We start from the raw sequence: 22,458 nt of genomic DNA, 5'->3' as shown, positions 1-22,458 counted from the left end.
AAATTTAGACATTAGATGACAATAACATGCATCTATTCAGTAGGGTGTTTTATTTGCCAATGTTGTACTTCAATATTCAAATAAATCATAGTATAGTACCATACAATTTAATAAATCCAAACATTAAAATTCAAACTTTACTATTCTAATTTTGTTGTAACACTTGTAAATGTAGGTTCTACTATCACTGGTCCAATTCGGAAGGAGTGTGCTGATTTGTGGCCTAGGATTGCAAGTGCAACCAATGCAATTGTTTGAGTGGAAATTCTCCTCGTGTCATTTTATGTTTTCTTATTAGAATTTTGTATCAGATTCTGTTTATCCTTTGAAATTGAACTGGAAATCAGTTTTACTTTGCATATGTTTTGAGCAAGTGGCTTTGTTGAAGTGATGAAATTTTATTGATTTAATTTAAAGTTTTGATCTTTTTATTATAAAGCTTTAACTTTCTGTGCATTGGGCTATATCAATATTATGAAGGATCATGTCCAGGGATTTATCTCATTTCTTTTGGATTGGTGTTTACTAATTATTATTATACCATACCGATAAGCTCGGCTAGAGAATCATTGACCGAGCATTAAGCGCAACCGAAAACATCTCTTCATATCCATTCGCAAAGATCTCCGCGCTATAACCGGATGACAACAGATATACGAAAAACAAACCCAAGGTTCCAGGACTATTCGTCCATCAAGCTGTTACAAAGCTCAGTCCCCGAAAGTCTATATAAACAAGCTGCAACCCAACCCCAAGTGTAGCTAACTGATATCCCACAATACTGAGCTATGCTAAGAAACCACATACCAATTTTATTTTCACAAAGCATTTTATATTCTTAAGAAATCTACTGACTTGGGCGTCGGAATCCTTTTTGCAGGTCCCATGCCAACGTTAACGGAGTCCTGAGGAATTCTCTCTGAGCACTAAGCAACAGGCCGAAGAAGCACTCGCTCAAGTCATAGCTCGGAGAAAGAATCCCAGCACGGAACATTTGGCACCCACTGTGGGGCCCTCCTTAGTCCTGAGAAACTAATCCCACTCCATTTTCTACAACTTCTCTTCTCTGTTTAGCAGGTTATCCGCTCAATGACGGACAACGGGGCGTCGCCACCTTCCCAAGCGGAGCTAATGGCCATGATCGCGAGCCTCCAAGCAGAGGTCCGGAAAATAGCTGAACAATCGTCCAAAGCTCCAAATGGGAATCCCCTCCACACTCGAGAATCCAAGTCCTTGGAGATCACTCCTCCGAAAGAAAAGCTCACACTGGACAACCCCTTCTCCGAGGAAGTCATGAACGTCAAGATGCCAAAAAATTTCGTACTTCCAACAGGACTCAAACCCTATGAAGGATTTGGTGATCCCCGAGTGCACGTTAAAAAGTTTCAATCCATGATGTTCTTTAATGGTGTCTCGGACCCTGTACTTTGTCGTTCCTTTCCTACTTATTTAGATGGTGCTGCTTTACTTTGGTTTTCAAAAATTTCTGCAGGTTCTATCTCCAGCTTCGAAGATCTGGCAAGATCTTTCATAGACTATTTCACAGCCTCAAGAATATACGTCCATGGGTCAGATTACCTCAGCACCATCAAACAAGGGCAACACGAAAGCTTAAAGGATTACATGACTAGATTTGTCAAAGCAACTGTGGAGATACCCGACCTTGACCCCAAGGTACACCTCCACGCATTAAAAAGCGGCCTAAGGCTAGGAAAATTCCAGGAAACAATAGCAGTAACGAAGCCAAAGACCTTGGAGGAGTTCCACGAAAGAGCAGCAGGACAAATGGAGATTGAGGAACTCAGAGAAGCTTGGCGGGCGGAAAAATCCCAACCCCGGCGAGAAGACGAGAAATACCTCAAGACACCGAATTAGAAGGATATCTGGAAGCCTTTCAAGCTAACCCCGAAATATGATGCATACACCTAATTCAACACAGAAAAAAGAAGACATCATTAAGGAGATTCTGAACGCCAAGATCATCAAACCACCCAGTAGAGCAGGATCCTACCAGGACCAAAGATACGTCGATAAAACGAAGCACTGTGCCTTCCATCAAAAATTCGGCCACACGACCGACGAGTGTGTAATCGCCAAAGACTCCTCGAAAGACTTGCCAGACAAGGCCACTTGGATAAGTACATCAGCAGCCGAATAAAACAAACTCAAACAAACGCTGACCACCACTCAGAACGAGACCCTCATGCCACCGAAAAGACAAAACACCAACCACCGCCAACACGAGGAGTCATCAACTGTATCTCAGGCGGATTCGCCGAAGGTGGGAACATAAGCTCAGCGCGAAAAAGGAGCTACCGAGCTATGTTAGCCGTCCAGAGAACAGACGAAACTACCACAAAATAACCGGCTATGCCGACGACAACGTTCGATCAGAATGATCATAAGCCCAAGACCACCAACCTTGACGACCCTGTAGTTATATCAATACAAGCAGGAGACCTCCTAGTCCGAAAAGTACTCTTAGACCCAGGAAGCAGTGCGGATGTCCTTTTCTACTCCACCTTCCAAAAAATGAAGCTCAGCATAAAAACAATACAACCATCTTCAGGCGAGTTGGTCGGTTTATCTGGGGAACGAGTTTCCATCCTAGGGAGCGTTTGGTTGCAAACGACAATAGGAGACCACCCCCTTTGTAGAACAAAAGACATCCTGTTTCTGGTCGTCGACTTCCCGAGCCCTTATAACATAATCCTTGGTAGACCATCATTAAACTCTTTTTGTGCCATTGTGTCCACTGTCCATCTCTGTGTTAAATTTCAGGCAGATGACGATAAAACAGCAACCGTCTACTCAGATCAAATTCAAGCTCGACGATGTTATATTGAGAGCTTAAAAATCAAAACAGCAGGAAACACAGAAGGAATGAAACAACAGGAGACCCTTCAGGTGTCAAACATATCCGAGATCGCCGACCTCGATACTCACAAAAACCAACAAGACCAACCTTCACCGACCGACGACCTTGAGAAGGTGATTTTAGATTCTAATAATGATCATATCACTTATGTTAGCCATTCGTTGCCTGCAGATATTAAAGAACAAATAACAAAAATTCTACAAGAAAATGCTGACCTCTTCGCATGGACCCCTGCCGACATGCCAGGGATCGAACCAGACTTTATCTGCCACAAACTACAGATCGACCCCAAGGTCCGACCTATAGCACAGAAGAAACGAAACATGGGAAACGAAAAAAGGTCGGCGTGCCTACAGGAAACCCCGAAGCTCTTAGATGCCGGCTTCATCAAAGAACTACGCTTCACAACCTGGTTATCAAATGTGGTAATGGTAAGAAAGGTATCAGGTAAATGGCACATGTGCGTCGACTTTACAAATATAAATAAAGCATGCCCCAAAGATGCATACCCCCTCCCCTGCATTAACAAACTAGTAGATAATGCGTCAGGATACACTTTTTTGAGTTTTTTAGATGCATATTCAGGATACAATCAAATCCTGATGCACCCCAAAGATCAAGATAAAACAGCATTTATCACTGAAATGGGAAACTATTGTTATAAAGTAATGCCTTTTGGACTAAAGAATGCAGGTGCCACCTACCAGCGACTTATGGATAAAGTCTTCAACAAACAAATAGGGCGAAATCTTGAGGTATACGTTGATGACATGGTCATCAAAACAAAACAACCTAAAGACCACGGAGAAGATATCAAAGAAATATTTACACAACTAAGGAAGCATAATATGCGACTAAATCCCGAAAAAATGCACATTCGGGGTAAGAAGAGGAAAATTCGTCGGCTTTATGTTGACATCCAGAGGAATAGAGGCCAACCAAGAAAAATGTGATGCAATAATAAAGATGAGGAGCCCTCAAACAATCAAGGAGGTGCAACGACTCAACGGCAGGCACGCAGCCCTATCCAGATTCCTCCCAGCAATTTTTACACATTCCCAACACTTCTTCAACATATTAAAGAAAGAACAAAGATTCAAATGGGACCATGAGTGTGAAGCAACTTTCCAAAAGCTCAAGTCAATCCTCTCATCTCCACCAATTCTCCAAAAACCAGAACCAGGTAAACCCTTGCTACTTTACCTATCCATTTCTACTAATGCAATAAGCTCGGTCCTAGTCACAGAAACAGGAGGACAGCAACACCCGGTCTACTTTGTCAGCAAAACATTGCAAAACGCCGAGCTTTGATACACACCATTGAAAAGCTAGCATACGCACTAATAGTGACAGCACGACGATTGCGACACTATTTCCAAAGCAATCCAATCATGGTTAGGACTAGCCAACCAATACGACAAGTTCTGCTAAGACCCGAGGCAACTGGACGATTAACAAAATGGTCAATTGAACTATCAAAGTTTGACATCTTCTACGAACCAAGAACAGCCATGAAAGCACAATTTTCGGCCGACTTTGTGGTTGAACTAGCCGAACAAGCAGAGGAAGATCATGTGTGGGAACTATACGTGGATAGCGCTTCAAACTCAGAGGGATCTGGAGCAAGTGTACTGCTCACAAACAAACAGGACCTCCAAACCGAACAATCGATACGTTTCATATTCAAGGTGAGCAATAATCAAGCCGAGTATGAGGCATTGCTCGCAGGGCTCAGACTGGCACAATCCCTCAACATTACCCACCTTCAAGTATATTGCGACTCACAACTAATCGTGCAACAGGTAAGGGGCAGTTCCAAGTAAAAGACCAGTTATTAGAAAAATACCATTCAATACCTAAAGAACTTATGTCTCAATTTCATTCAATAAAAATCACACACGTAACTCGGGAACAAAACACCCGAGCAGATGCACTATCAAAATTGGCAACTAGGAAAACTCAACAAGAATCTATCATATCTCAACTAACAATAGCTGAGCCCAGCTTCAGCAACAATTCGATCTTCTTAATATCACAGGAAAATGACTGGCGAACACCATACAAACAATACCTACAAACTGGGGACATTCCGGAAGGATTGAAAGATGAGAAGACATTCAAGAGGAGAGCAGCCTCCTACACCCTAATCGGAGACAATCTATACAAGAGAGGGTTCTCCCAACCCCTGTTACGATGCGTAAACAAAGAAGACACCGACATCATCATGAACGAGGTTCACGAAGGAGTATGCGGAAACCACATAGGAGGGATGAGCTTAGAATCCAAAATTACCAGGGCCGGGTACTACTGGCCAACAATAAAACAAGATTGCATCAACAAAGTCAAAAAATGCGACAGTTGTCAAAAGCACTCACCAAGTATACGAAACCCAGCCGAGCTACTACACACATCGGAGGTAAGCTGGCCTTTCAACAAATGGGGGCTTGATGGGATATTTTTGTGGAAAAACGAATTTCTCCAAAACACGAAAAGTAAAATTTCAACAAACGGAGAAGTAAAGGATGACTTGGATTGAATCGGATCTAAAACAGAAAAGTAAATGAGCATGAAAGCACCCTTCCTTGCTGATACCAACGTTGGGGCAAAAGTTAGGGATCTAACTTTTGCTCCAACGTTGGCCTCCCCTTGCTTATTCATGGCGCCAACGTTAGCCAAAAAGTTAGGGGCTAACGTTGGCGCAAACTTTTGCTAGCCCAGGGAGTGTTTTTCATGTGCCAACGTTAGCCAAAAAGTTAGGGGCTAACTTTTGCTCCAGCTTTTGCCCAAAAGTTAGCCAAAAAGTTAGGGGCTAACTTTTGCTCCAGCTTTTGCCCAAAAGTTAGCCAAAAAGTTTGAGGCTAACTTTTGGTCCAGCTTTTCGCTTCCTGGTTCATTTTCAATTAATCCAAAAGTTTGAGCTAAAGTTTGAGGCAAACTTTTGCTCAAACTTTTTGTTCTCTCTTTCTCCTGGCCATTCCTTCTTGTATCAACCTTTCTCCAAGCTTTCTTCACCTATCATTAATCATCCAAACACATAAAAGCTATACTTAAAATCATGAGATATTCATTCTTTCATAATATGTGACAATTATAGCATAAAACCTCATGAAATAGCATGAATTCATACATGGTTGATTAAATCAAAGGAAACATGAAAATCTACCCAATTGGCTTGCTTATGGCTCAAGAAAGTGCATAATTCAGTTGAAAACAAAAGAAAAAGGCTAGTGAAACTAGGCTAAGATGACTTGTCATCAGGGCTTGACATCCTTGGTCCATTCCCAAAAGCCCCCGGCCAAGTAAAATATTTACTTGTAGCAATTGATTATTTTTCAAAATGGATTGAAGCCCTACCTTTAGCAAAGATCGGGGCTAATAAAGTACGTTCTTTCATATGGAAACATATTATCTTCCGATTTGGAATACCACATGAAATTATCACTGACAATGGTCGGTAATTCACCGATCAAAGCTTAGCCATATTTTTGCAGGGTTTTAAAATCAAACACCATTTCTCCTCAGTAGAACACCCACAAACGAACGGGCTTGCCGAGGCTGCAAACAAGGTTATCTTCCAGGCGATCAAGAAAAAAGTGGGCGAAGTCAAAGGAGAATGGGCCGAGCTAATACCAGAAATCCTATGGGGGTACAACACAACAAGACAGACAACTACACAAGAATCCCCCTTCAGATTGGTTTATGGCTCTGATGCCATGATACCAGTTGAGATTGCTATAAACTCACCAAGGGCCGAGAATATACCATCCGACAAAATAAGGCGTGCAGAGCTAGATATAATAGAAGAAGTTTGAGACAAAGCGAAGCTACAACAAAAAGCAATGCAAGAAAATACAACAAGTGAGTACAACCCAGAACATTCGCCGAGCACGACCTAGTACTCAGACGAACAGAGGAAGCTAGGAAACCACCCACACATGGAAAGCTCGCCGCGACATGGGAAGGACCATACCGAATTCGACATGTCCTCGGCAAGGACGCATACTCATTACAAACACTAGAGGGGGACAAGGTCCCTGGAATCTGGAATATCTCATCTTTAAGAATTTTTTTTTTTTTTTTTTTTTTTTCACGGAGAGGTTTTAATGAGGTCCCTCACCCCTCATCACTCCATGTATGATGTCAAATTTAATAGTAAACGAACATACTATCTATCAACTACTCTCATTGCAAACAAAAAAACCATACATAGGGATAAACATTCCAAAACATTCCAATAAGGAATCCAAATTCCAGTTTTTCGAAACAAAACAAGTCAAATCCAAATTTTCAAACAAGCAAACTAATACAAGAAAACATCAAAATACAAAGGAAGCACTAATCAGCCTTCCCCACTGACTCACTCTCATCCTGCTTTTCACCCAATGTCCCATCTTCTATCAACTGCCCATCTTGAACAATCTTTGTAACATCCAACATGCTGATGTCAACCTCAGGCGCCACAACACCAATCTGGCAAACTGCTCGATCGAAACCTAAAGTTAAAGCAGAAAGCACTTCTTCCTCAAGCTCAGCAATCCTAGAGGTTAATTTCCCAATATCAGCAGCCGAATCCTCCTTTAACTTGGTAAGCTCAGTACCTACCTCCTTTAATTTTTCTCTCGCAGCCATCAACTCATTCCTTAGTTTCAAAACCTTCTAATCTTTTTCCTGCAAAGAAGCCTTCAGCTTTTTTATGGCAGCAACATTATCCCCTTCCAGAATAGAATCTAACTCGGAGGTCTTCCCAATAGACATCAACGGAGCCCCAATGACCTAACAAGAGCATACACAAAATTTGTAACAGCATATAAGAAAAACAAGCAAAGAATTAGGGAAATATATATGCTGACCTGCAAATACCGGGCTACGCCAGTTTTCCCAGCCTCATGAAAGATCTTTATGTCGGAATCAACCTAGGAAAACTCATCCGAAACGGCCATGAAGGGATAACCAGCAGACCACAGCAACCGTTCAGGACCATCTCTATAGCCATGAAGCATTACCTGGCTCTCATGAGCCGAACAAATCTCCTCTGCAATGAAAGCCCCAGCATCTTCCTGAACACCAGTAAGATCAAGAACCCTCAACGACCCATCACCCCTTTTTCTTTTCAGACCACCATCAGCAGTTGAACGATCAAAAACAACCTCGCTTTCCCTCACATCCGTTGACGAGCCTTCCTTTTCTTTCTTCTTAGCCTTTGAAACAAATGCCTTCAAATTAGCAGTAGTAAGAGTAGAAGCCTTCTCACCTACAAACACACAAATGAACATAACTAACCATTACAAAAATCAACAAAAAAACACCAAGTACCACAACAAATTACCCAAATATTCCTCAATAGCCTCTCTATCTCCCTCCAGCTTCAAAATACTTGATATCGACAGCAAATCAGACGAGGACATTGCAGAAATTAAAAAATCCAACACATACTCTTCACTCTTTACTCTATCCTCACAACCCAAAATTTGTTTAGGCTCAGGAGACCAATAAATAGGAAATCTCTCAACCATTAACGAATCCAAAAAGAAAGGGTAAAACTCTTCCTCAATCTGCACCTTAACAAACATTTCTTTGAAATCCTTGAAAGACTGTTTATACAAACTGAAGATACTTCGGCCAGAGTGACTGCTCAAGTTAACCCAACTTCCCCTCCACACCCCTTAGCTTGGAACAAAGAAAAGAATATACCAAGCGACAGATAGCACTCAAGATACTCCATCAGACACTCAAAGGCCCAGACAAAAGCCCAGTAGTTTGGATGCAACTGTGTGGGAGCACAGTTAAGTTGAGATAACACACCACACTCGAAATCAGAAAAGGAGAACCTTACCCCCAATTCGGTCAACATGCAAGTATATACATAGAAGTAAGACCAGTCTGAACGCCGTTCACAAACTCTATCATCTTTACCACAAGGCAGAATCCTAATCCCTAACTGATCCCCATTTTTAACCCATCTACATTCGTTTAACTGGGAAACTAGCTCAGTGGAACTAAAAATAGAAACACAACTTCTCACATCAATATCCACCCAACCATACGGGTCATCACTATCCACCATAACCTTCTCATTTTTACCCATACCACGACAACAAGGAAAAAATACAAAGAAAGCAAAAAGACAGCAAGATGGTGAAAGTGAAAAGTCAGAAGACTAACCTTTCTTACTCATCGTTTCTACTAGAACAGAAGACAAGCGGACAACATTGAACAAATAAGTGGAAGTTACCAAGAAAACTTTTCCAACACCCGCATGTTCTCCAATAACCAGATGAAGCGGCGCACCAAGGCCTAAACGCAGCCCCTACCTGGCGCAAAAAAAAAACAAGTTGATCTTGGAGGCCCATAAACACTATATTTTCATGCACAATGATTCTAAAGCCAAAATAAAGCTCAACCTATTTTTTACAGGATAAGCTTGGGGCTGTGTACCATACCGATAAGCTCGGCTAGAGAATCATTGACCGAGCATTAAGCGCAACCGAAAATATCTCTTCATATCCATTCGCAAGGATCTCCGCGCTATAACCGGATGACAACATATATACGAAAAACAACCCAAGGATCCAGGACTATTCGTCCATCATGCCGTTACAAAGCTCAGTCCCCGAAAGTCTATATAAACAAGCTGCAACCCCAAGTGTAGCTAAGTGATATCCCACAATACTGAGCTACGCTAAGAAACCACATACCAATTTTATTTTCACAAAGCATTTCATATTCTTAAGAAACCTACTGACTTGGGCGTCGGAGTCCTTTTTGCAGGTCCCACGCCGACGTTAACAGAGTCCCGAGGAATTCTCTCTGAGCACTAAGCAACAGGCCAAAGAAGCACTCGCTCGAGTCATAGCTCGGAGAAAGAATCCCAGCGCGGAACAGTCACCATTAATGTATGTATCAATTTGTTACTTACTTGGTGTATATGGATATTTCTAAAGCTATTTTATTTGCTGACTTAACCCTACTAGGCTACTACTACCAGAAAATTTCTTTTGTCGAGGGTAGTTATCACACATTAGTAGTTGTTTATCGCTATAAGACTTCTCAGCTGATAGATTTTTATCCATTACTCCCTGTTTGCCACTTGGAAAACTGGAAACACCACTTTCCGACCGACTTGCATAGAAGAGAATGAAGTGTATATATATTATTGTAATTTTATATGTATGTTGAAATCATTGTAAATTTTTGTTTATTTTCTTAGGTTAAATAATTTTTTGCATGTATTAATGATACACGAGCTGTGATTCGGTTACATCCTCGCTGGATTCCTTTCCAAATTTTGGGCGTGTTTAAATCAGCAAGTGTGAAAAGATGGAGTCACGCTCTCTTTTATATCTCCGTTCTTTAGTGATAAAGAATTGTGGCATGCTCTCTTTCGTATCTCCACTCTTTAGTGATGAAGAATTATGGGAGTTTGTCTGCTACAAATAAAAATTATTAATTAAAAATATATATGTTGAGTTTGAAAAACTAACATTCAATTAAAATGATGAACAAACATTATTAAAGAATTATTAAGTGTTTATTAAAATTATTACCAATTATTTGTTTAATGTATTTGATCAAGTGTGCAGGAAATAATTTGAAACAAGTTGACCCAAGGAACAAATGTCTAAAGCCCAAGTCTAAATTCTCTTTGGTTCATCATAACTAAGTCAAATCCCATCATAAATCTTTAATCCAAAATAAAAGAAAATAAAGAATTGGCCCAAGATCTTTAAACTCTTTTTTGGTTACCTACTCCCTTGGTTCAAGAAAGTTAAATTCTCAAGTTCCAATTCATTTTTAATTTCTTTGAAACTTCCACTGAAAGCCATCACTTCTCTTTTCTCTCTCTTGTGTCGGTCACATCAACCAAAGATGAAGAAAGAAGAAAATGGAAAGCACAAACGGAAGGTTATGAAGAAAGGAAAAAGGGGTATTGCCAAATCAAAGCAAAGAAAAAAGGCTACAACCAAGTAGCTCATCTCACTTGGTCAAGGCACATCAAAAGTATCTTTTTTCATTTGTGCTACACCGAGGAACCAAGAAGAAAGCCACAAGGTCTCAAGCACGGAACAAACAACAATGGAGAATATGAGGTCGTCTTGGTTCAGAAGCTTGTCAATGCTCAAAATCAAAACTTGGAGCCAAAGTCAAGATGAACGATCAAGATTGAAGAAGTTTGAAGAAAAAGGATGAGAGAAAAGAGGAGAGTTGCATGCAACAGATTCGGTCTTCTTTCTCCTCTCTGATGAAGCTGCTGCTAGTCTCTGATGTTGGAGAAGATGACAGTATAAGGGTTGAACTTGTTTCAACCTTGGAAGCTTCACTCTTCTATATTAAGGGTGAATAGCCAAGGTTTGAAGGTAAGGAGAGCAAGTAAAAAATACAGAGTTTACTCTCATAGCTACCCAAGTTGTTTGAGTTCTTCTCCTTCATGTTGTTCATTTAGTATTTTCTTTTTCTCAGTTTAATCTGTCTGAGTCTCATTGACGATCGGATTTCCTATCGGTAAAGAAATTCAAAAATATAATCACGTTGTAAGTATAGCTCCTAAACCAACAGAAAATCTTTTTGTACAAACGTTTTGGTTGTACTTAAGCAAACCCAATAAAATTGATAACCGAGTATTTAAACCTCGGGTCGTCTTCTCAAGGAATTGCAGGAAAGTATGATTTATTATTGGTTATGAAAAACAGTGTTTTTGGGTTTCAAAAGGTTTGAACAAGGAAAATAAATTGCAGGAATTAATAAATTAATATCTAATAAAACTCTTGGCAAGGTATGAAAATTTGGAAGTCCTATCCTAGTTATCCTTATCGATGGTGATGAGAATTGAGTTTTAATCCCACTTAGTTAACCTTTACTAAAGCAAAGGAAAGTCAAGTGGACTAATTAGTTTGATCCTCAAGTCCTAGCCAACTCTTAAGAAAAGACTAGAGTTATCGGAATTCAGTTCAATTAGCAAAAATAACAATTATCAATCACGATGAATTTGATAACTCAAGAGTCTCCTATTAATCAATTAAAGCCAAGAATATAAAAAGCTAAATACGAATCATAAATCTGAAATACCTCAATTTATATTAAATAAAGAAAATCCTAAATTGAATGGTTCATAAGCCAATTTGGCAACATAAGTAATTAACAAATAAAAGCATTAAAGTATCTGAAAGTAAAAGAGAAATATAAAGTAAAAGGAATATTGAACCTGAGAGGAAGTTGAAATCCTAAATCCTTTAAGAGGAATCCTAATCCTAAAACCTAAGAGAGAGGAGAGAACCTCTCTCTCTAAAAACTACATCTAAATTTTGAAAAGTGAATAATGGAAGACATGTTAATGAACGCATGCATTCCCCCACTTTATAACCTCTAATATGTGTTTTCTAGACTTGAATTTGGGCCAAAAGGGTTTCAGAAATCGCTGGGGGCATTTTCTACAGTTTCTGCATGTGGCATCTGCCACGCGTCTACATGGGTCACGCGGTCGCGTCTTCTGGGAGTTTTCCTTGTCATGCATTCGCTTCGGTCACGCGTACGTGTCATTTGCGTTCTGCTCAAGACACGCGTCCGCGTCAGTCACACGTTCGCGTCGCTGCCTTTTCGCGCTAGGCACGCGGCCGCGTCGTCCATGCGTTTGCGTCGCTGCCCTTTTCTTCAAAACTCTATTTTTGTGCTTTCCTTCCATTTTCGTATGTTTTCTTTCTGTCCTCTAAGCCATTCCTGCCTTGGGAGATCTGAAAATACTTAACACACAAATCACGACATCGAATGGTAATAAAGGGTAATTAAAATTAATATTTTTAAAGCATAGGAAACATGTTTTTCACATATATCACATAATAAGGAATGGAAAGTAAAACCATGTAATTTACATGAATAAGTGGGTGAAGGATTGAATAAATCACTTAAATTGAGCACAAAATACATCATAAAATATGGGTTTATCAACCTCCCCACACTTAAACAATAGCATGTCCTCATGCTAAATCCAAGAGAAAGGGTAAAGTTAGAATGGTGGAACCTCATGCAATACATTCTATTCTAAATGCAAACTACCTAAATGAGTCATGCAATTCTAGTTATTATTCACTTGTATATAAAGCTTACATGTGGTTAAATTAATTCATATCCTCAAGGAATCATATATGCATAGCCAAGCCTTAGATAATGTTAAAGCACTTTTACAATTGAGATGGGTAAAAGTATTTCACAAACTTGCAAGACAATTAACAATTAAGCAGAGATATATGGTGATGAGCTATTGAACCCTCACTAAATTTTGTATTTACTCTCTAGTCACTCAGTGTTTAGTGGGTTAATCACTCTATTCTTTTTCTATCCTTGCTTTCTAAAACTTTGTTCTTCATCTAACCAATCAACAACTATAGAATACAGACATACAAAAATCATGAGGTCTTTTTCAAGGTTGTAATGGGGCCAAGGTAAAGGTAAGGGTATATGTATAAGGCTAAGTGAGCTAACAAAGTGAATCCCTGATTAGTCTAAGATCTCACCTAACATACATACTTTATATAATTTAAAGTGCTTTACCTAGCTACCCAAACTTCTTCCTACATTTGTGTTACATGCTCATGTATCAAATTTACTTTTAAATTTTGTCCCATGTGCATTGATTCTTGGGATTTTGCATTGGGGGTAATTTTTGTATCCCCTTATTTAATTACTTAAAAGTTTTATTTTTATTTTTTTTGATGCACATGGTAATTTAATTAATTTGGTTTCACATGAGCATGCTTCCCAAATATTCAAATAACTTTTTCAATTACAATTTTCCACTTTTTCTTTCATTCCATGTTCCCATAAAATTTCCCATATTTAAATAATACACAATATCTATCTTAAGCTGACCAAGGATTCAACTTGGGATTTTTATTTTATTTTTCTGCTTAAGGCTAGTAATGTGGTTATAGAACGAAAGGGGATTAAAAAGCTCAAGGGGACTAACAAGGGTGATGTAAAAGGTAGGCTAATTTGGGATAAGTGAGGAAAGATTCAAATGATGGCCTCAATCATCTCTTGGGATATATCTATATTCTATACTGGACATATAGATTAAAACAAAGTAAAGAACACCAGAATGAAGAAGAAGGGCAAAACACATAGGAATGAAATTTATGGTTTTAATGTAACCATACAATTAAGCTCAAAACTCACAGACTGTGTGTTCTCCAGCTCAAAAATCATATATCAGTTATACATGTCATGCAAGTAGAAATCAAGAGTTTCCATTCAACTCAATGTAAATCTTAGGGTGGCCTTTAAAATCTTAGTGTTCCTCCTTGAAGAAATGTTGTTAACTAACTAACATGTAATGCTATATATACAAGGTGTGTGGATTGTTTTAATTTACTAAAGTTTCTAGTTTACTCCTTTTATTTTCAATTAAACCAAACTATTATATACTAAAAGGGTAAACTATACTAATTAATCCACATATTCTAAAACTAATAAGTTTGGAATTGCAAACTAAACTAAATGTCTAAGATATAAACTAAAGTGCAAAATGCAGAAATAAAGTAAAAATACAGCAAAAGAACAATGTGTAAGTACTGAAAAATAAAAATAAAGATAAAAATACAGAAAAATAAACAAAATAAGATAGAAGAGTCTGTAGTGGTTCACCAAAAAGATACGCCAGGGATGGCGACCTCCCCACACTTAAAATATAGCATCGTCCTCGATGCTCACTCAAGCTGGGTGTGAAGAAGTGTCATCACCGGAAGGTTGTGCTGCTGGTGTCTCTGTGGTAGGCTGAATATCTACAGGCTGGATAAGTGTAGGAGGATCTGTCTGCTGCAGTGGAGGCGCTGACTGTAGAGGAATCTCTGGATCTGCGGCCTGTAGCTGGTGGTGCTCCTCATGATGTGGCACAGCCTGCTCTAGTCCTGCCTGCTCAGCCTGGACATGTGTCTCCTCCTCATGATCGCTCGCCTCCGCCTCAGATGTATCAGAAAGGGTGTTAGGCTCGGAGGGGATGTCGCTGCTGGATCGGATCATCAACTTAAGGTGCTCATAGCGCCGCTTGTTGCGACACTCCATACGATCTAGGCAGGCGAAGAGTCGGTGCACCAAATGATAAATGGGCTCAGGAGCAGGTGGATGTGCAGTGGATGGGGCAGGTGTAGTAATGGATGCAGAAGGGGCAGCTGAAGATGTGGCTGCCTCAGCAGAAGCGGTGAGGAATGGGGGTCTGTAGCCTAAAGCCTAAAACTTCCTGCTGTGTGGAATGATATTCTTGCAATCTGCAGCAGTTGGCCTCGCATCGGCCAGCTCCCAAGGCACGTCAGCTCGGCGGCCTAGCTGGGTTATCAGATAAGGGAAAGGGAGGGTGCCTCTGACATGGACCCTGGCCATGTAATACCGGATGAATCGTGGAAGATACAGGTCCTTACCCTCCATCACACACCAGATGAGGGTGATCATAGCAGCCGACAGTTCTGTCTCATGAGTGCTCGGCATCACATAGTTGCTCAGAATATGGTGCCAGAGCCGAGCCTTATCATTCAGATAAATAAGCTTGATTCCCTTAGGCATCACTGTGTTATTTCCCATGACCCATGGGGCCGTAGGATCAAGGGCTATTCTCTGCTTGACAGCATCCCAGTCAAATCTCATAAATATCATATGCTCTTCAGCCTTTTGGTAACCGTCAGGCTGATCTGACTTAGGCTGAAGGTGGAGGATGTCCTTAATAGCTTCCTCAGTGACCAAAATCTGTTTCCCTCTGAGGTGCACTGCATCCAGGGAAGTCTTGAAATAGTTACAGTAAAATTCTCTGACCCATGAAGCATTGACCTTTGTCAAGTTTCTTTCCAAGAAGAACCAGCCTCTCTGTTTTATCTGTTCGGAGGTGTACTGCTGTAGTTCTTCTGGAATTTTTAGAGTTCTCTCCAGGTACAGGTTCCTGGAAGTGGAAAACACTGGATACTTTAGCTCACAGTATCTGTTTGCAAATTTAACTGGATCTGTGGCAGTGAGGAGCTGGTCAGCCTTCTCCTGCGGGGTAAAGTGCTTTTTCCGCTAGGAGTCGTCATGCAAGATGTCGAGGATGGTCATAGAGGATTCGCCTTTTTTCCTTTTGCCAGTGGTTTCTTTGCCTTTTCCTTTGCGTTGAGGGTCAGACATCCTGAAAAGCAGAAATTCCAGGATATAATTGAAGAACAAAAGCAGGAAGACAAGTAGGCAAATAGAATAATAGCAATATAGGCACAGAGTGGCAAAAGAGCAAGAGAAGCATGAAATGAGTTAAATATATGTGTAATTTGGATTGTATACGAGTGAAAAAGTCTGAAAAGAAAAAAAATGCAATCCAAAATATATGATAAGCAGAATTCAAGTTAAATATGAAAAACAAAGATTATGCCCTGAGTTAAAAAGTTTAGTAGGTAAAAAGGAGGTTAGAAAGTGGAAAGCAGTGAGTTAGTGAAAAGAAAGTTAAAGTAAGGGGCATGATAATGGTTTCCTAGTTAACAATAAATTTCACAAGTTTAAAGAATAATCAACTCATAGTCAAGCAAGGATATCAGGTTATTGATGATAAATCAGATAGATACGAGAGTAGCAAAAATTAAAATGAAATCATCAATAATGCAATTTACTAGCCAGGGAATCGAAACGAATAAGAATGCTAGCCCATGCATTCATGAAATAGTTTGGTTATAACTAAGTAATGCAAAATTCAAACTTGCCAAAACCAATACATGAATGAAAAAAATGAAACCATTTGTAGAAAATTGAGCCGCATTCCGACTAAAATTGGATGTTCCCGGGTAATAAACAGCAAGAAAAACAGTTTATATGAGATTAAAAAGCGCTGCAAAGAGTCACAAACAATAGGAGTAGTAAAGAATAGTCTTAACAGCAGCATGAAACATTAAATAACAGCATAGGAACAGTATTAACATCATAGCCAGATCAAAATTGCAGAATAGGTAAAACAAGTAACAAGAACGGCGCAATTAACAGGCCTAAATCGACTAACCACATCCTAGCTACCTAATCACCTAGAATAAACTACAAACATACATCTCTAACTATCCTAAATTGAACGGAATCTGAAAAATATGCAACTAACTACGGAAGATAGAGAAATCGGTGTTCGGCGGAACCTGGTATGTGTATGAACAGAGGTGAGGGCAGAGAGATGGTGGTGGTGACGCAGCGGTGATGGGAGGGTAGTGCGGCGGCATTGTGCAGTGGCGGCAAGGGTGGTTCGGTGGGGCTGGGTGGATGAGGGTGAAGGTTGGAAAAGGGGATGAAGGGGTAAGAGGGTAGGGTTGGAGGGGGGTTGGCCGGCAGTTCTGTGTGGGTGGCGCGGTGGTGGCGGCTCGGTGATGGAAGAAGAGAAAGAAGAGAGGGGGAGGGGGTGTTGGTGGTGTGGTGCGGTGGTGGCTTGGCGCGGTGGTGGGCGGTGGTGGGCAGCTGGTGCGGTGGTGGTTGCAGAGGAGGGGAAGGGAAAAGGTGAGAGGAGGGTTGGGGATGAATGGGCGACGCGAGGGGTAGGGTTTCATGTGAATGGGGTTAGTATTTTTGAATCCACGCGAACGCGTGGAGCACGCGATGGCATGACTATGGTGAAATGGGTTTGACGCGGTCGCGTGATTGACGCAGTCACGTGGGTTGGGTAAAAGATGGGTGACGCGGATGCATGAGGCACGCGACCGCGTCGCTGTAAATTGTGCTAAACGCACATTTTCAGCGTCGTTTCAGCGCAACTCTCTGTTTCCATTTAGAGGGACATTATATCCATGCGACGCGGACGCGTCGCTCACGCTTTCGCGTGAGATGAGTGTTGTGCAAGTGACGCGTTCGCGTCAGGGATGCGAACGCGTGGACCATTTTGTGCTAAACGCACACCAGCCGCACGATTCCAGCCCAGCTTTCTGGGCGTTGGATCTTTACGCCGATTTCTATTTCACGCGCACGCGTGGCCTGCGCGCTCGCGTGGGGTGATCTCTTTTTTTTTTTCAATTATGCAATTATGCAGTATGCAATGCTAATGTAAATGCTACGAATAATATCCAGGTTCAATGAAAATAATATAATATAAAAACAAACAAAACAAAATAAAATTGAAACATGAACGATCATACCATGGTGAGTTGTCTCCCACCTAGCACTTTTAGTTAAAGTCCTTAAGTTGGACATTTGATGAGCTTCCTGTTATGGTGGCTTATGCTTGAATTCATCTAGAAATCTCCACCAATGTTTGGAATGCCAACAGCCTCCGGGGTCCCAAACTAGGCATGTAAAGCTTTTGAGCAGTTTTAAACAGATTCTCAGGCTCCCGGGGTGTTGAATGTCATAGTAGATTCCAGGATCCCAAACTTTGCTTTTAAATCCGCCTTTGTCTTGATCTATATTCTTCCATCCGGGCGGTTTAGAAATTGTATTCTCACCAAGATGACCAAACGCCTTCCGAGACCCATTCAATTGAACTTGATACCAATCCTTGCACTTCGAGTTGAAGTGTGGAACCTTATTGAATCTTGCACACCAGCTCTGAGTACGAGCCATTTCCTTCTTACTCTTAAAGTCGTAGAGAGCTCTAAACTGGCCATCTGTTTCAAGTAAACCATATTCAAGTGGAAAAGTAAAGATAAAGGTTAAAGATTGTACCCACTTGAAGCTTGTATTAGGTGGTAATGGCCTTGGGATAGGTGTTTCCAGTGGTTCTGTAAGCTCTACTCCCTTGTATTCTTCTGTGAATTCCTCCACTTCTTTGAAAAATTCCTCAACTACAACTGCGTCCTGATCAAAGTCTTCTATGTCTTTCTCGTCACTCAAGTCATAAGTTGGAGGTTGAGAGAAATCTACCTCGACATCATATTCGTATTCACTTGGATAAGGTTCTTCAGGCTCAAGGAGTTCAGTTGCGGATGTAAGTTCGTGATTAGGAGAGCTTGATTCATGATCATCACTGCCTATGGAATCAACTTCTTGGTCTGTTCCGTCCAATTTTTCACAAGGTATATGCTTTGGAGGTTGTGCACTGTGCTCCTCGGCATCAAATTCGAACTTCTCGGCGGAATCCTTTACAGTTCTTGATTCCCATGGAGGTTTAGCATCTCCTAAATCTTCAACCACTTCTTCCTCTACAACTATTATAGCTTCCTCAACTTGTTCCAATACAAAGCCATGCTCTTCATTGTCCACTGAAGTTTCTAGTGTCTCCTTCATGCTACGCTCTTCTTTTGATCCTCCACATGTAGCCATGGGAGTACTTTGAGTGCCCAGATGTTGGGAAGCTAATTTATTTTCTACCTCGGTTAAGGCAGTAGCGTGTTCCAGTATGCCCCTTTGCATCTTCACTTGCCCTTGAAGAAGAACGCGAAGGGTGTCATCCATTGGAGATTGGGGTGGATATGAGGGTTCATTGGTTGGGAGAGAGGGTTCATAATAAGAATCTGGTGGTTCTTAGGAGTAATTGGATTGGAATTATGGTGGATAAGGGTCATACGGTGGTGAATGGTGAAAAGGAACTTGTGAGTGTGGTGGTTCAAAGCTATGTTGAGAGGGTGGTTCATAAGCACAGGGTGGAATTTGTTGGTAACTACAAGGGGATCCACCATATCTATTGCCTTGGCATGCATTGTAGAATGGTCGTCGTCTGTGATACTGTGGAGGGTGTTGTTGCCTAAAGGGTTGATCAAGTCCTCGTGGCTCCATCCATCTTTGGTTGTTCTGACCTTGATGCATGTTCCTGCTATAGCTTTCATTCCCTTCAACAATATTAGAACCAAACTCAAAGCGAGAGGGATGAGAACTCATGGTAGCTAATAAGAATTAAAAATGAAAATAGAAACAAATAAACAGGCAAAAGAAAAATATTTACAATAACCAATAATAAGGCACACGTTTGCAATTCCCCGGCAACGGCGCCATTTTGATGATCGGATTTCCTATCGGTAAAGAAATTCACAAATATAATCGCGTTGTAAGTATAGCTCCTAAACCAACAGAAAATATTTTTGTACAAACGTTTTGGTTGTCACTTAAGCAAACCCAATAAAATTGATAACCGAGTATTTAAACCTCGGGTCGTCTTCTCAAGGAATTGCAGGGAAGTATGATTTATTATTGGTTATGAAAAATAGTGTTTTTGCGTTTCAAAAGGTTTGAACAAGGAAAATAAAATGCAGGAATTAATAAATTAATATATAATAAAACTCTTGGCAAGGTATGAAAATTTGGAAGTCCTATCCTAGTTATCCTTATCGATGGTGATGAGAATTGAGTTTTAATCCCACTTAGTTAACCTTTACTAAAGCAAAGGAAAGTCAAGTAGACTAATTAGTTTGATCCTCAAGTCCTAGCCAACTCCTAAGAAAGGACTAGAGTTATCGGAATTCAGTTCAATTAGCAAAAATAACAATTATCAATCACGATGAGTTTGATAACTCAAGAGTCTCCATTTAATCAATTAAAGCCAAGAATATAAAAAGCTAAATACGAATCATAAATCTGAAATACCTCAATTTATATTAAATTAAGAAAATCCTAACTTGAATGGTTCCTAAGCCAATTTGGCAACTTAAGTAGTTAACAAATAAAAGCATTAAAGTATCTAAAAGTAAAAGAGAAATATAAAGTAAAAGGAATATTGAACCTGAGAGGAAGTTGAAATCCTAAATCCTTTAAGAGGAATCCTAATCCTAAAACCTAAGAGAGAGGAGAGAACCTCTCTCTCTAAAAATTACATCTAAATTATGAAAAGTGAATAATGGAAGACATGTTAATGAACGGATGTATTTCCCCACTTTATAACCTCTAATATGTGTTTTCTGGACTTGGATCTGGGCCAAAAGGGTTTCAGAAATCGCTGGAGGCGTTTTCTACAGTTTCTGCACGTGGCGTCTGTCACGCGTCTACGCGGGTCACGCGGTCGCGTCATCTGGGAGTTTTTCTTGTCACGCGTTTGCTTCGGTCACGCGTACGCGTCATTTACGTTCTGCTCAAGACACGCGTCCATGTCAGTCACGCGTTCGCGTCGCTGCCTTTTTGCGCTAGGCACGCGGCCGCGTCATCCATGCGTTCGCGCCGCTGCCCTTTTCTTGAAAACTCTATTTTTGTGCTTTCCTTTCATTTTCGTATGTTTCCTTTCTGTCCTTTAAGCCCTTCTTGCCTTGGGAGATCTGAAAATACTTAACACACAAATCACGGGATCGAATGGTAATAAAGGGTAATTAAAATTAATATTTTTAAAGCATAGGAAACATGTTTTTCACATATATCACATAATAAGGAAGGAAAAGTAAAACCATGTAATTTACATGAATAAGTGGGTGAAGGATTGAATAAATCACTTAAATTAAGCACAAAATACATCATAAAATATGAGTTTGTCACTCATTAAAAAAGACAAACATGGTGAAGTTTGTATAAAAAAGCCAATGAAAGGTAAAAGGCAGCGAGTCAAACTAGGAGAAAAAGCCATAAGATGTCTCAAATTTGCTTTGTACATCTTTCTAGATATGGTTCTGGTGAAACTAATTCCAAACTTTGGCAATCACCCTTCACACATTTGAATAGTTCATCTTCTTAATCACTTTGGGAATGGGGTTGTCCCCACATCCGTATTTGGCCTTCATGATCTTCACCCATAATGCTTCTTTGTTATAGACCAGCCCGATGCCAACTTATGAGAGAGAGATTTTTGGATTCCTGTGTCTTGCGTAATCCCAGCCCACCGATATCATTAGGCTTCTAAATACTGTCCCAATTGATAAGATGTACTTTCCTTTTTTCTGGATTAGTCCCCCAAAAGAAATCTCTACAAACTTTATCAATCTAATTACAAACATCTTTAGGAATCTTCATAATTTACATAGTGTAACTTAGAATGGAGGAAAGAACTGATTGAACGGAGGTGCATATTCCAGCTAGTGAAAGCGTCTTCATGTTCCAGCTGGATAACTTGGCTTGCATTTTGTCCGAAATTGGCTAGAAGTGTTATTGCCCGTAGTTCTCATGGATGAAAGGCACACCAAGATACTTTCCTAAGTTGCTGGTTAAGGGGATGTCCAGGTCTCTGCTGAACTCTTCTCTAATAGTATGATTAACATTCTTAGAGAAAAACACGCAGGACTTACTTAGGCTAACTTTCTAACCCGATGCCTTGCAAAAAGCTTCAAGCGCTCCCTTTATCACTTGGACCTAGCTTGCATCTGCTTTCGCAAAGAGGACAAGATCATCTGCAAAATAAAGATGAAACAAGTGAGGTCCATTCCTAGATAATAGGTTTCCATTTTTTATCTTCTATTCATGAATCAATTAATTGAGAAAGTTTTTCAATGCATAAAATAAAAAGATATGGCAATAAACGATCTCCCTATCTAACTCCTCTTCCTGGCTTGAAAGTTTCTGACGATGACCTATTCTAAAGTAAACTCATAGAGGCGGAAAAGATGCAAAAATTGATAACTTTGATCATATTATATGGAATACCAATGTCTTGGAGGGTATCAAAAATAGCATTCCAATTAAGGCGGTCATAGGCTTTCTCCAAGTCTATTTTTATCGCCATAAGTCCTTTTTCATTGTTTCTACTCCTCATGGTATGAATCACC

The 22,458-nt window shown here is 40.2% G+C and overlaps 1 long non-coding RNA gene across 1 annotated transcript; it reads left to right on the top strand.

Annotated features, from left to right (window-relative positions):
• Positions 287–21,150, top strand: LOC110267545. Its single transcript, XR_002355299.1, has 3 exons — positions 287–362; positions 4,741–4,747; positions 21,139–21,150. It is a non-coding gene; the product is annotated as an uncharacterized LOC110267545 (long non-coding RNA).

Source organism: Arachis ipaensis, chromosome B02, assembly GCF_000816755.2.
Source record: "Arachis ipaensis cultivar K30076 chromosome B02, Araip1.1, whole genome shotgun sequence".
Classification (NCBI taxonomy): domain Eukaryota; kingdom Viridiplantae; phylum Streptophyta; class Magnoliopsida; order Fabales; family Fabaceae; genus Arachis; species Arachis ipaensis.
Note: the sequence above shows the minus strand (reverse complement) of the source record. Positions and strands in the feature narration are given on the sequence as shown.